This window comes from Oryx dammah, unplaced genomic scaffold (assembly GCF_014754425.2).
Source record: "Oryx dammah isolate SB20612 unplaced genomic scaffold, SCBI_Odam_1.1 HiC_scaffold_21, whole genome shotgun sequence".
Lineage (NCBI taxonomy): Eukaryota > Metazoa > Chordata > Mammalia > Artiodactyla > Bovidae > Oryx > Oryx dammah.
Window position 1 is genome coordinate 30466701 of NW_024070205.1, and position 13822 is coordinate 30480522.

Consider the following 13822-nt stretch of genomic DNA (forward strand, 5'->3'; position numbering starts at 1 on the left):
CCGTGTTCTGCTGCAGCCCTGCCATCAGCGATGGTGCAGCAGACAGAAACGGCCCAGCTTTTCCCGTCAGGGCAGATAAACAGTAGGCCTGCTGTTTATTTTTGCCAAGACCACTGGCTCCTCTCTCCAGAGTTGAGGGAGTCGCCCAGGACGTGATGAAAGAAGCTCTTCGTTTGCCTGGGACGGCGGGCCCTGCTGGCCGCCCACTGGACCTGGTGTCCAGGGGATGGTGGTGTCTGGGGCACGTGGTGGGGACTTGGGACCTGAAACCTCTGAGCCCGGCTCAGTATTGGCTTCAGGCTGGGGCACCCGGGAAGGGGTTCTGGGTCTCCGGGTGCCTCTGGTGGTGGGGCAGTGCTGGACACTGGCTGGTGGGGTCAGGGCCTTGAACGCAGAGCCCACATCGGTGAGGGCTTGGGGAGGCATGCAGAACGGGGGTTGACTGAGCTGTTGCAGGGCTGGAGAGGGGGTTCTGGGGGAGGTCCAGCAAAAGGCAGAAAGGAGGCTGCGGGGCGACCCATGGGCCTGCAGCCGGTGCCTCTCCCTTGCCTGTCCTGCCCCACCTGAGGTTTTGGCCCTGCCCACAGCTGCTGGGGATGGCATCTCAGGGGTGGGAGGGTGGCGTCGGGGGCCCACCTGCCAGGGTCCACCCCAGCCCCTGCTCCCTGTCCCCACTCCCCTCCTTCTCAAGTGTCCCAGACCAGCACCTCCAGCCACGACGTGGCAGAGAGGAGTTACCGATCCAGCCAGCAGGTGACTGGGGGCCTCACGCCTGTGTCTCCACCTGGGTAGTGGGTGGAGGATGATTGACGACCCAGACGCCTGTGAGGTCCTCCCACGCTGTTGGGGGGTGGGTGGCAGTGGCCTCTGGAGAGAGGGCCCCTGCTTGCTCGGGCAAGCCTCATGTCGGATCGCTGTGTGTCCTTGTGTGCTTGGTTTCCTAACCAATACAATAGTCTAACGACGCCCCCTCTAGGTTGTGATGGTGGGGGTCAGGGAGAACACAACCCCTCCCCGGGACAGCTCAGTGCTGCCCTGCTCATGGTGAGCACCTTGGAAGATGCTGGCTCTGCCCACTGTGGTCAGCGCTGAGCCTAAAGGGGCTGCGTCTGCAGCTCTGGTCAGCCTAAGGGGTCAGCCTTCTGAGCCCCTTGGTACAAGGCCTGACCCTGTCAAAGCGGCGGCCGGATTCCCTCGCATGGTCATTGCACACATGCACCAGCAGAGGGCGCCCGCGCTCCACACACAGCTTGGTCCTCCCAGCGGAGGCCGCCTGGGGTGTGCGGGAGGCTGAGTGGGGAGCCCGCCTTGGACATGGACACGCAAAGGTGGGGGTGGGGGTGGGGTGGGGTGCTGCCTTCTGCAGGGACTGGGAGCTTGGCGCCTTGGACCTGGTCTCTGAGATGTCACCATGAATGGGGTGGGAGGGGCAAGGGTGAGGGGCTGCTGGCCCCATGCCCTCCTGGCTGGCCTGCCTTTCGAGCATCCAGGCTTGGCCATGCAGAGCTAATTCTGATGGACGGTGCATAGAGAGGCGTCTGGGCCACCCCACGCTGCTCCACAGCGCGGGCGGGGAGACTGAGGCAGGCGGGCCAGGGGCTTGCTCAGGGCCACACAGTCTGTAGCTCTTATGGGGTCTCAGACTGAAAACCAAGTTGGCAGCCCCTTCTAGGTTCTAACCATGGGGGTGGTCCAGGGATGGGAGAGGGGTTCTGACCTTTAGCATCCACAGAGATGGCTTTTCTGCTCCATCTTGTTCTGATCGCAGAGTCTCAGTTCCATGAGAGCCAGTGTTGGTCCAACATACCTGGAGTGTGGTGGAGGGGGGCTCACTCACTGTGGCCTGCACCTCCTGGTCTGAGAGCAGCCACTCGTCCTGGCTGAGACTGGGTGGACAGAAGCCTAGGGGTGCCCCTCAGACTCGGGGGAGGGCACCCAGCCTGTCTGCTGCAAGGCTGGTACCATTAGCACAGAAGAGCCCCGGTGACCAGCGGGCTCTGAGACCTGGGTGACACAGGCATGGGACCTGCCTCCAGCCGGGGGCAGCAACAGCCTTCACCGAAGTAAGCCGAGATGGGAGCAACTTGTCCTTCAAAGTTGGCTGGGGCGCCCTGGAATGAGCAGAAATGAGTATTCCTCCCCAGTCCAGAGCTGATGGGGCGGGGCTGGAACTTTTGGAAATCATCACAGAAAAACATTTGGACCCAGAGACCCTACTGCTGGGAATGCATGCAAAGGTAGTAATGTGGGAAAGCTTGAGGAGGGGGTCGCTGAGAACCCGGATGTTCCTCGAAGGGTTATTTGTGAGGCCCCCGAAAACGGCCAACACTGAAGGAATGGCTAAAGAATTGCTACATAATCATAACATGAAATTCTTTTTAAAAAGCAGAGACATCACTTTGCTGACAAAGGTCCATATAGTCAAAGCTGTGGTTTGTCCAGTAGTCATGTACAGATGTGAGTGTTGGACTGTAAAGAAGTCTAAGTGCCAAATAATCGATGCTTGTGAATTGTGTTGGAGAAGACTCTTGAGAGTTCCTTGGACAGCAAGGAGATCAAATCAGTCAATCTTAAAGGAAATCAGTCCTGAATATTTATTGGAAGGACATGCTGAAGTTGAAGCTCCAATACTTTGACCACCTGATGGGAAGAGCTGATTCACTGGAAAAGACCCTGTTGCCGAGAAAGATTGAAGGCAAAAGGAGAAGTGGGCGGCAGAGGATGAGATGGTTAGATATAATTACTGACTCAATGGACATGAATTTGAGCAAACTCCAGGAGATAGTGAAAGACAGAGGAACCTGGTGTGCTTCAGTCCGTGGGGTTGCAAAGAGTCGGAAACAATTTAGTGATTGAACAACAACAAAATGAGTCATACTAAGAGGGAAAAAAATCAGGATGTGTGTATTACTTGCCTGTAGCTGCTGTAACAAATAACCATGAACCCAGTGTTTTAAAACAGAACATGCTTATTATCTTAGAATATTGGTGGTCAGATCCTATAGGTGTGGATGAACTTGGGTCCCTCCTGGACTCCAGGGAGATGTCTGCTTCCCCACATGTCCAGCTTCTAGAGGCACCTGCACTCCTTGGCTTGTGGCCCCATCCTGCACCTTGAAACCCAGAAGCTCAGCATCTCCCAGTCTCTGCTTCCACCCTCACTCCTCCCTTTCAACTCTCATCCTCCTGCCTCCCTCTCTTAAGGACCCCAGTGACCACATTCAGTTCAGTCACTCAGTCGTGTCTGACTCTTTGTGACTCCACGGACTGCAGCACTCCAGGCTTCCCTGTTCGTCACCAACACCCAGAGCTTACTCAAACTCATGTCCATCCAGTCAGTGATGCCATTCAACCATCTCATCCTCTGTCACCCTCTTCTCCTCCTGCCTTCAATCTTTCCCAGCATCAGGGTCTTTTCCAGTGAGTCAGTTCTTCGCATCAGGTGGCCTAAGTATTGGAGTTTCAGCTTCACCATCAGTCCTTCCAATGAATATTCAGGACTGATTTCCCTTAGAATGGACTGGTTTGATCTCCTTGCAGTCCAAGGGACTCTCAAGAGTCTTCTTCAACATCACAGTTCAAAAGAATGAATTCTTCTGTGCTCAGCTTTCTTCATGGTTCAACTCTCACATCCATACATGACTACTGGAAAAACCATAGCTTTGACTAGATGGACCTTTGTTAGCAAAATAATGTCTCTGCTTTTTAATATGCTGTCTAGGTTTGTCATAGCTTTTATTCCAAGAAGCAAGTGTCTTTTAATTTCATGGCTGCAGTCACCAACTGCAGTTGATTTTGGAGCCCAAGAAAATGCTCTCACCCTCCTGCATCCCCCTCTGACTCTTACCCTCATCCCCTCCGACTCTCACCCTCCTGCCCCTCTCTCATAAGGACCCCAGTGACCACATTCAGCCCATCTAATTAATCCAGGATGCCACATCCTCCCATCATCTCAAGGTCCTTAACTTCATCTCATCTGTCAAATCCTGTCACCAGGGTGATGGTTGATTTTATGTGGCTGGCTGGGCCATGGGGTGCCTGGACTTTGGGTCAAACATGAATCTGGGGTGTCTGTGAATGTGTGTCTGGGTGAGATTAGCATTTCAGGTGGTAGACAGGGTGCAGCAGGTTGCCCTCCATAACGTGGGTGGCCCCGGTCAGTCAGCTGAGCCCTGAAGAGAACCAAAGGCTGACCCTCCCCCGGGGAGAGGGAGCTCCTGTTCCTGATGACCTTTGACCAGAGACTGCACTAACACATTGCTCTCCTGGGTCTCCAGCTTGCTGACCTTGGGATTTTCATCATCATCGAGTGGGCAAATTCCTTGTAATAAATTCTTCCCATGTACATATCCTTTTGGCCCAGTTTTTCTAGAAAACCCTGACATACACCAGGTGAGCTGATACCGCAGGTTCTGAGGATGTGCGTGTCTTTGGGGGCCATTGTTGAGCTGACCGCATGGGACACCATCATCATGACTGTGTCAGAAAATGCTGGGACTGGGCTCATCTCTGGGTGCTGGGGCTGCACCTGACTGTCCCCCTTCTTTCAATGTTCTGGGGTGTTTGGTCCTTCTGTTCTAATTGTTGTTCAGTTGCTCAGTCGGGTCTGACTCTGCGACCCCACGGACTGCAGCCCTGCGGGCTTCCCTGTCCTTCGCCATCTCGGGAGTTTGCTCAAACTCATGTCCATTAAGTCAGTGTTGCCATCCAACCATCTCATCCTCTGTTGCCCCCTTCTCTTGCCACCCTCAGTCTTTCCCAGCTTTAGACTCTTCCAATCAGTCGGCTCTTCACGTCAGGTGAACGTAGTATAAAGTACTGTCCTAATGGGAGGAGTAAATGCAGGGGGAGCATCCTGACCAGGGGGGATGCAGATGCTGGGAGCCGGTGGGTGGGACAGCCTTGTGTGTAGGGCTGCCCCCAGGAGCACCTGCCTCCCCTGAGCCCTGGCTGAGCCTCCTCCAGGTCTTGAGTCAGGACCCTCTGGAGTCACCATGGTTCATTCTGCCTACAAAGGGTCCCCGCAGGCCCAGGGAACAGGAGACCCGTGTGGATGCTGCCCTGAGGGATGCTGGGAGAGGAAGCTTGGACCCGCTTCCTGGGTGAGGGGCTCCCACTGCATCTGAGCCCCGGGCCAGGAGCCAGGAGTGTGTGTGGTGGGGCTTCCCCTGGGGAGGGGGACGTCTCTGGTCCACAGGGTGGCTCCAGCTGTGGGGGACATGCGTGTGGTCACCTGCCTTCTTGATCTCAAGCCACTGTGCGAGGGGCATCTCTGGGGCCCAGTGCTGCTGTAACAAACACCAAGGACCTGGCGGGAGCTGTGTCCTGGAGTCTGGACGGCGGAGGTCGGTGTCTCAGGGCTGGTTTCTTCCTTGGTCTCACAGCCTGTCACTGGAACCTCTTCTTCTTTGGGGTCACCTGCTACTAGGCAAAGGCTGGGCGGGCAGAGAAGGGCACTTGCCAAGGGGGCGTCAAGTGAAAGCGCTTTTGGAGCCAGAACGATTCTGTTCACCTTTGAGTGTTCAGGTTCTCTGAGCATCTGAGCGTCTCCTCTGAAAGTCCCCTTCCTGTGGCCTTGGGTGGAGAGGTTCTCTGTCCGGTGATCCCACAGGCTGCATCTGTGGGGAACAAGGCTGGCAGGCTTGCTGCACTGGGCTGAGGATGTGCCTGTGTGTCCAGGAAATTCATGAAGTGCTGACTCCATGGAGCAGAATAGAAAGCCAGCCGGATGCTGCTTCCAAGCCCTTCAGGTGGTGAGTGGTACATCAGGGTGTCACAAGGAGGGGTCAGTTTAGTAGACTCTTTGCAACCCTGTGGATTGCAGCACGCCAGGCTTCCCTGTCCATCACCAACTCCCAGAGCTTACTCAAACTCATGTCCATCCAGTCAGTGATCCCATCCAACCATCTCATCCTCTGTCGTCCCCTTCACCTCCTGCCCTCAATCTTTCCCAGCATCAGGGTCTTTTCTAATGAGTCACTTCTTCCCATCAGGTGGCCAAAGAGTTGGAGTTTCTGCTTCAGCATCAGTCCTTCCAATGAATATGCAGGACTGATTTCCTTTAGGATTGACTGGTTTGATCTCCTTGCAGTCCAAGGGACTCTCAAGAGTCTTCTCCAACACCACAGTTCAAAAGCATCAATTCTTCGGCGCTCAGCTTTCTTTGTGGTCCAATTCTCACATTCATACTTGATTACTGGAAAAACCATAGCTTTGACTAAATGGACCTTTGTTGGCAAAGTAATGTCTCTGCTTTTTAATATGCTGTTCAGTTTTGTCATAGCTTTTTTTCCAAGGATCAAGCGTCTTTTAATTTCATGGCTGCAGTCACCATCTGCAGTGATTTTAGAGCCCAAGAAAATGAAGTTTCTCACTGTTTCCATTGTTTCCCCATCTATTTGCCATGAACTGATGGGACTGGATGCCATGATCTTAGTTTTCTGAATGTTGAGTTTTAAGCCAGCTTTTTCACTCTCCTCTTTCACTTTCATCAAAAGGCTCTTTAGTTCTTCTTCGCTTTCTGCCATAAGGGTGGTGAAATGAGTAGGAAAAGTAGGAGGGGGACACAGCCCACATAACTGGGGTGCATAGGGACTGCAAGGTCTCGGGGGCAAGGGGGGCTGGCTTCCAGCAGCAGGTGGGTGGCCTTTTCTCTCTCCTGGGTGCACCCTTCCCTGTCCTCACCTATGGGCAGCCCTGCTCCCTGAGCCAAGGCTGCTGCCTCACGCCCACTAATGAGCCTGGATTTGAGAGTGTGTCCCTGCCTCCCCAAACCCTGTCCTACTGGGATTAATGAGGGTTTTGAGGAAAGGTTCTTTGAGCCCCAGTTTCCCAGGCTGTTTACACTACCTGGGGTCCATCACATGGTCGGCTGTGGTTTAGGCAGTGTAGACTGGGCTTGTGGATGTCCCTCTCTCGGGTCAGCTGGGGAGCCCTTGATCTCATCTTTGAGGAGCTGCTGGGGTACCTGGGGTTGAGGACGCATGTCTGAGGTGAGGGTGAGGTGGTGGAGGCCTGACGGGCCAGGCCCCAGCAGGGTGCTCCGAGCTTTGGGGTGGTGGAGGTGGGGTCCCCAGCTGGAGCCCCACTAAGATGAGTACACTGCCCCCAAGAAAGTTTGTCTGCTGGTGACGCTCACCCTGTCTCTTGGGCCACACGTGGTATGTGTGGGATCTGGACTGGGGACTCTCCCTCCCCTCTCTGCCCTGGGAGTCTCAGCTGCATGCCTGACCTCTGCTGGGAGTGGCCGGCGCACTTCCACCTTGGGGAGGCCAGACTCCTGACTGTGCTGTGTGTGCAGGCTGGATGGGAGGGGCCAGGTCCCAGGCCTCCAGATGAGTCAGGGGGCTGTGGGCCAACCTGAGGGTCCCCAAGAAGGACACACTGCTCTCCCACCTCCTGTTCCCTCTGGGAGCACCCACGTTCACTCTGGTTGGGCAGGATGAGGCACAAAGGATGCCCTTGGGATGGTCGCCACATCTCCAGGTGGATGACGGGACACTGAGGCTTGCTGGCTCTGGAGGAAAGGGTGTGAGTGCAGAAGGGAGAAGGGGAAAGGGAGGGGGAGGAGGGAGAGGAGAAAGGAGGGGGAGGAGGAAGGAAGGGGAGGGAAGGAGAGGGAAGGGGAAGTGGAGGAAGAGGGTGGGGAAGGAAGGAGAGGAGGAGTCTATAGGTCTGAGGGCCCCTCACCCTCGCTGCTCCCTGCATCTGTTGCTCAGCAGCACGTGCTGAGCCCCCCATGAGCTGGACGCTAGACTGGAAGTCCTTGCTCCTTGCTCGCCACGTTTGCCCAGCTGTCCCAGGCCTGTAGGAAAGGCCATCCCTGCTCTGTCCGCCCTTCTCTGGAACCACCAAAGGATCCCTGGGACATTTCGCCTTGGTGTCTGGGAGAAGGGGCTCAAGTGACCCCGAAGTGCTAGGACAGTGGCTGTGGGGACCCTGTATGGGACATGCTTGCAGGGCAGGGAGGACTCTGAGGCCCTGGTCGGGGGAGGAGGGTCACTTGAGGTCACCCAGTGGGACCATTGGGGCCTGAGCCTGGACCCCGCTTCTCCCTTCTTAGAGGAGGGGAGTGAGCACTTCTGTGCTGTTCCTGGGTCTCTCTCTCACCACCCAGGCCCACTCAGGTCCCCGGGGAGCAGTGGAAGCCCCTGGGCGGGGGTCCTTGGGTGGGGGTCTGGGCGGGGTCCCCTCCAGGACTGGCACCATCACAGGGGCTCCTTTAACTAGTTGCACGTGTGTGCCCGGCTGGCTTCCTGCGCATTATGTCCGCGCCCAGAGCACAGATACTTTCTGGCGATGAAGAACTTGGCCCTTTTCCCCATGTGCCTGCCATGGGGGTCCCCACCCGGCAGTGAGCGTCTTGGCATCTGAGTTTGCCAAATGCAGCTGGGGAAGCGCAGGGGGTGGCCCTTGGGTTGGGTGCACCCAGATTTGGGTGCAAATGCCCTGGTGGGGACAGTGGTGTGGATGGAGAGGTGGCTGGTGAAGGGGCCATTAACTACCAGGTAACAGATTTGATTAATTCTGTGCCTGGAGGGTTTTTTTTTTCTCTTTCCCCAAAGAATCAGAGAAAACAAAATATTTTTCTAATTAAATAAATCTACGGTGCACGCTAATGGAGGCCGTCTGTGGGTTTGTGACAGGGCGGGGGAGACGTGGAATAATGATTTTATTTTTTCATTAAATAGAATTATAGGCAGTTACTCAAAGCAACGCTGAGCCTAATTGAAAGAAACCCATTTCTTCTTAATTTACTTTCACGGTTTTGGATGATAAAAGAGTGTGTTCATTGGAAAATTAAATAAAAAACACACCACGAGGAAAGGGGTCTGTTTAGGTGCATTATTAGGTCCTCCCAGCTTTGTGCAACGGTCAGCAGGCCCAGGTGAGAGGCAGGGGTGCTCAGGCTGTGGGGTTCTGCCTGAGGGACTTGGGGTTGGAGGAGGCTTGATGGCATTGAGACCCCAAGACCATCAGGCTCTGTGGGGTCCCAGCTCCCCTCCCTGGGAGCCTGGCATACCCTGTCCTGCAAAGCACAGACTGTCTGCTGTCCGTCCCAGGCGGCCCCTCCATTCCGACTTCCCTGGGGTCGGGACCTCCCTCCCAGACCTACTCTCCCCATCAGAACCCTCGAGAAGTGGACTGGCCTGGAAGCATGAGGCCACTCATTGGTCTTGCTCTGGGTATGGGCACACCTTGGTTAGCATCATCTCACCACACCTCCTTGAAGGCCTACCGCCTCCAGGGTCTGTGCTGATCAGGTGCCTTGACCATCTCCTCGCTCACTCAGCAATGCTCCACTTCCTCCAGGAAGCACCCTCTAAACAGCCCCTCCCTAGGGCTCATCCTGCTGTGCCCACCTCTGGGTGCACCCTGCCGCCATCCCTGCCACGGGCATCGTAAGAGGATGCAGTAAGCTCCTAATGTGTGCAGGGGAGCCCTTCTGGGTCTGGGGTGGGGGTTGCTGCATAGCCTGCCTCGGTGGCCGAGGGCACCCAATGCAGGGCTTCTGAGCTTCCTGGGATGCGAGGAGCACCCTGTGTCCACACTGTCCACGGGGCGGCCACGACTCTGAAGAGCAGATGAGCATTTGCAATGCAGTGGGCATGACTCTGGAGCTAGATTTTAAATTGTATTTATTTTAGTTAGCTCAGATTGAAATTGCCATGGTGGCTGGTGGCTACCATATCATGCGGTAGTCCTTCTGCGTTAGATACAATCTTCTGACACGTGGTGGCGGTCCCCGGCCTCTGTGACACACACACCCCCCTTCCACGCTCAGTTTTGGGGGCAAACAGCACTTCCTGGGTGAGAGGTAAATGCAGTCAGACAAGCGTGAGGATATTTATTTTTAATTGAATTGTATTTTTGAAAACATAATCCAAAGTTCAGAATATACAACACTCTCCAGTGAGAAGCAAGGTCCCCCCCGTCCCCACCCCGCCCCATCTGCTTGTTTGCTTCTCTCTTAATCCCTCGGGTCACAAGCACAGGGTGCGGAGCTATGGAGGGCCGGCACTTCCCAGATCCCCACTGCTGAGTGGCCAGAGACGTCACAATTAAAACTGATGGCGAGGGCCTCTCCTAGGTCAGGGTCAAGTAGGGCTCCAGTCTCCTTTGAAATCAAGGCTGCTCCTGGATGCCACGGACAGATGGATGGTGCCACTGCCCAACGGCCTCATTGGAGTTTCTCTGGGCATTTTTGTTTGTGAGCCCCTGTTCTGTTTGGGCTCTGAGCTGCCAGACATAGAGTCCCTGGCCAGGGCTGACCCGAGGTCAAGGGCCCCAGGGAGGGAGGAGCTGCTGCCACAGGCCCTGGGCACCTGCCTCCCACTCCGTCCCACCCTCTCTGCCCTGAGCTCCCCCCGCCCCACCCTGCTCCCCTCCGCCCTTGAAGCCGGGTCCTGGGGCTGGGACAGGCCTGGCCCCCTGCAGGAGGGCCTGTCCCCCTGCAGGAGGGCCTGTCCGAGGTCGCCTCTAGGGGAGGTTACCCCCTGGGGCCAGTTGGCTGGGAGGCTCTGTTTCCACTCGTCGTTTCTGCTACTTTTTACACTAGCTGCTTCTCAGGCCGGACCCAGTGGTCATGGATAATGGTTCCCGTCTGTCTGCGAGCTTCCAGGCTGCTTCCCCTGCAGCCCCTCCCTCTCTAGCCTGTACCCACCGGACGCCCGGAGCCCCTTAACCACACTGCTTCTGTCCCCTGGAGGCGGCTGGGGAAGGCAGCACGGGGTCCTCACAGCAGCCACTTGCTCTCATGGGACCCAGGCTGGGCCTGCCTGAGTCAGGGGCCCCTCTGAGTTCTCCCCAAGCCCCTGGCGGGAGGCGGACCCTGCACAGAAGCTCCTTATGCAGGGCTTCCGTGGCGACCACAGGCGTTGCTAGGCATCTGCTGTGTCCAGCTCTGTGCTGGACCCTGAGGCCGGGGGCTGGCTGAATGAGCATGGCCAGGAGCTTAGCAGCTGAGTCTGTGTTCTCACTTCCTTTCCAAGGGAACCATGGAGGGTCTTCAGGCCACGCCACCCTCGGTCCTGTTTCCCGCAAGAAATTCTGATGAATGGCCAGGTTTCTCCTTACACAGCCACTGTGATCACATCCTGACTCAGGGCCCAGTGGGTGGAAGGGTTCTGGCTCCGTCCCAGCTCAGCAGAGAGGCTCGTGGAGATCGATTAGTGATGCCTGCCATGGGCAGGGGCTAGAGAGGGAAGCCCAGCAGAGCCCCAGGAATCTCTCCCAGTGCTTGGCCTTCACTGCCTTTGGGCTGCTGGCCCTGGATGCTGCTGGGATGCCCGCTCTGCAGCTGGGCCACCAGGGCCTTTCCTCACAGCAGCATCTTCCCCAAAACATTCACTGATTTCCCTGACCCTGCAACACGTATCCTTGGGCACCTTGTGCAGAATGAAGCTGGGTGTGTTGGGATGTTGTCAGGGGGAGGGCAGGGAGGCAAGAGGGCGATGGCAGGTTTGCTGGTCAGCCAGCAAGTGGGAGAGGTTCCTCTACCTGAGCTGAAGTGTGAGCTTCAGCCTGGCCTTGAAGCCATACTTGGGGGCTCTGAACCCCACGTCCTCTGCCCAGAGGTGCTAGGGAGGTAAGGGCCATGGTGGTCAGTGCCCTTCCCTTTCTGGAGCCCTCTGCCAATAGCCCCAGAGCCTACCCCGTCCTGCTGGACCTGGGCTTCTGAGGGCTGGGATGTGGGCCTCTTGCCACCACAGCCTTAATGGGGGTGAGGAGGGCCGAGGGGCCCAGACAGCAAACCAGGGACTCCTCACTCCCCACAGGCTACCCTCAGGATGAGCAGGGAGGAAGGCTTTAGGGACCTTGGTGCCCCAGTCTCATCAGCACACCCTCCTTGTGGCCTTAGAGCCTTGGGGTGAGGCTGACCCCACAGGAGCTCAGTGAGGGGGCTTATGGGGCCTTGGGGGGGTGTGACGGATGGGGCGGCCATCCTGCTGGGCCGTGATGAACGTCCCTCTCTGTCGCAGGCTCACTTTGGACTCTAATACTCCTCGAAGGTGAAGGCCCATTTTTCCCCTGTAATCACAGCATTAAACTTTAATGTCCAGTATTAATAAAACATACTCTCCCTAATAGAGCCAGCGGGTGTGACGATGGTCCCTGGGTGACCGTCTCTAATGCTCTCCTGGCTAGAGGGCAGCTCTGGGGGACAGCCTGACCACCGTCCCCCCTTGCTGCCCACTGGACCAGGTCTCCTGGACAAGCATGGGGTGGGGGGCAGGGTTCTTTGAGTGGTTAGGTAGGGGGCTGTGGCCTCCTGGGGTCATGGGTGGGTCTGTGTGCAGCTGGCAAGAGCATTCTCACCATTTGGGATGAGCATTCTCACCGTTTTATTTCTCCATGTCGGACTTTGCTTTGTGTATTTCATGTTATTTTTAAGATGTCATCACGTATCACACGCACCCTTTCAGAGCACACAGTTGGATTCACCTCCTGCTGATGGGTATTTATGGCCCCCAAATCCACCCCGTGGACATGTGCAGAACTGTGAAAATTTTGAGTCACAGGTCACATGTCCCTGGCTGAGCTTCAGCTCTCACTGGACAAGGGTCCTTCCTGTGGGTTGATTATTTGGTGCTGTTCTCCACCTTTCTGTGCTTCCCTTTGGTGATTTTGCTGTTTAAGGGCTTCCCAGGTGGTGCAGTGGTAAAGAATTTGCCTGCCAATGCAGGAGATGCAAGAGATATGGATTTAACCCCTGGGCAGGAACAATCCCCTGGAGGAGGAAATGGCGACCCACTCCAGTATTCTTGCCTGGAATCCCATGGACAGAGGAGCCTGGCGGACTACAGTCCACAGGGTTGCAAAGAGCTGGACATGACTAAGCATGAACGCATGCTGTTTAAAGTGGTCCCTCCTGGTGCTGGGGCACTGTGTGGCCTGTGTGGGGCCTTGTGCGGGCTGACTGTGCACAGACACGAGAGGAACACTGATCTAGCTGTGATCTGTGTGCCCGCCGGGCAGTGACAGCACCCAGTACCCGGTGGATAACCCTACAATCACCTTCGACGGCCAGGTCCAGTCCCTCCTAGAGACCTGGGCCTCAGTGAATGGGGATTCGGGCCTCTCCTCCACCTCCTGTGGGGCCAGTAGGGGTCAGCGCCCTCACTCAGCCTGTCCTGGCCAGAGGGCGCGAGGAGGGCGGCAGGACCCTCGAGTCTGCAGGCTGAGAGTGGGCTGAGGGGTTGAGCATCGCTGCCCTCCATCGCCCCCAGGCCGTGAGGTTTACGGTGTTTATGGAGGCAGAGGCGGCCAGGAAGCAGGGGACAAAGAGGCTTTGGCAGGAGTAGCGGCCAAAGGACAGGAAACCCTCTTGGAAAATCTGGTTGTGGCTCTCAGTTCCCTGGAGGAAGGGCAGCGGGGAGGAGAACGGGGGCTTTGTGTGTGCAGCCCTCTCCCGGAGCCGCGCCCTGGCAGCATGTGGCTCCCTGCCTGCATTCCACCACCTGGAGCCTTCCAGAAGCTCAGCCTCCTGGCTGGAGCCGGGCTGTGTGGTTGGGGCATGAGACCCTGGGGACACCAGAGGCTCCAATTCCAAGATTGTGGATTTGGAGACTGGGTTTCAAGGCTGTGCCCTGGGGCCACTAAGGGGCTAGTGGGTGGGGAAGGGCGGGGGATGGAGCTGGAGTTGGGCTGTGGTGGGGCTGGTGGGCTGGGGGGTCCAGCACCTAGGGGGCCATTTGGAATTAAGCCAAAGCTCCAAGGACCTGTGAGGTCATGCAGAAAAATCAAAGTTAAGGGGATCTCACTGAGCACGGCATTGGCCCCCAGTCCCTTAAATCTCACCATAGGATATGAAACATCAAGT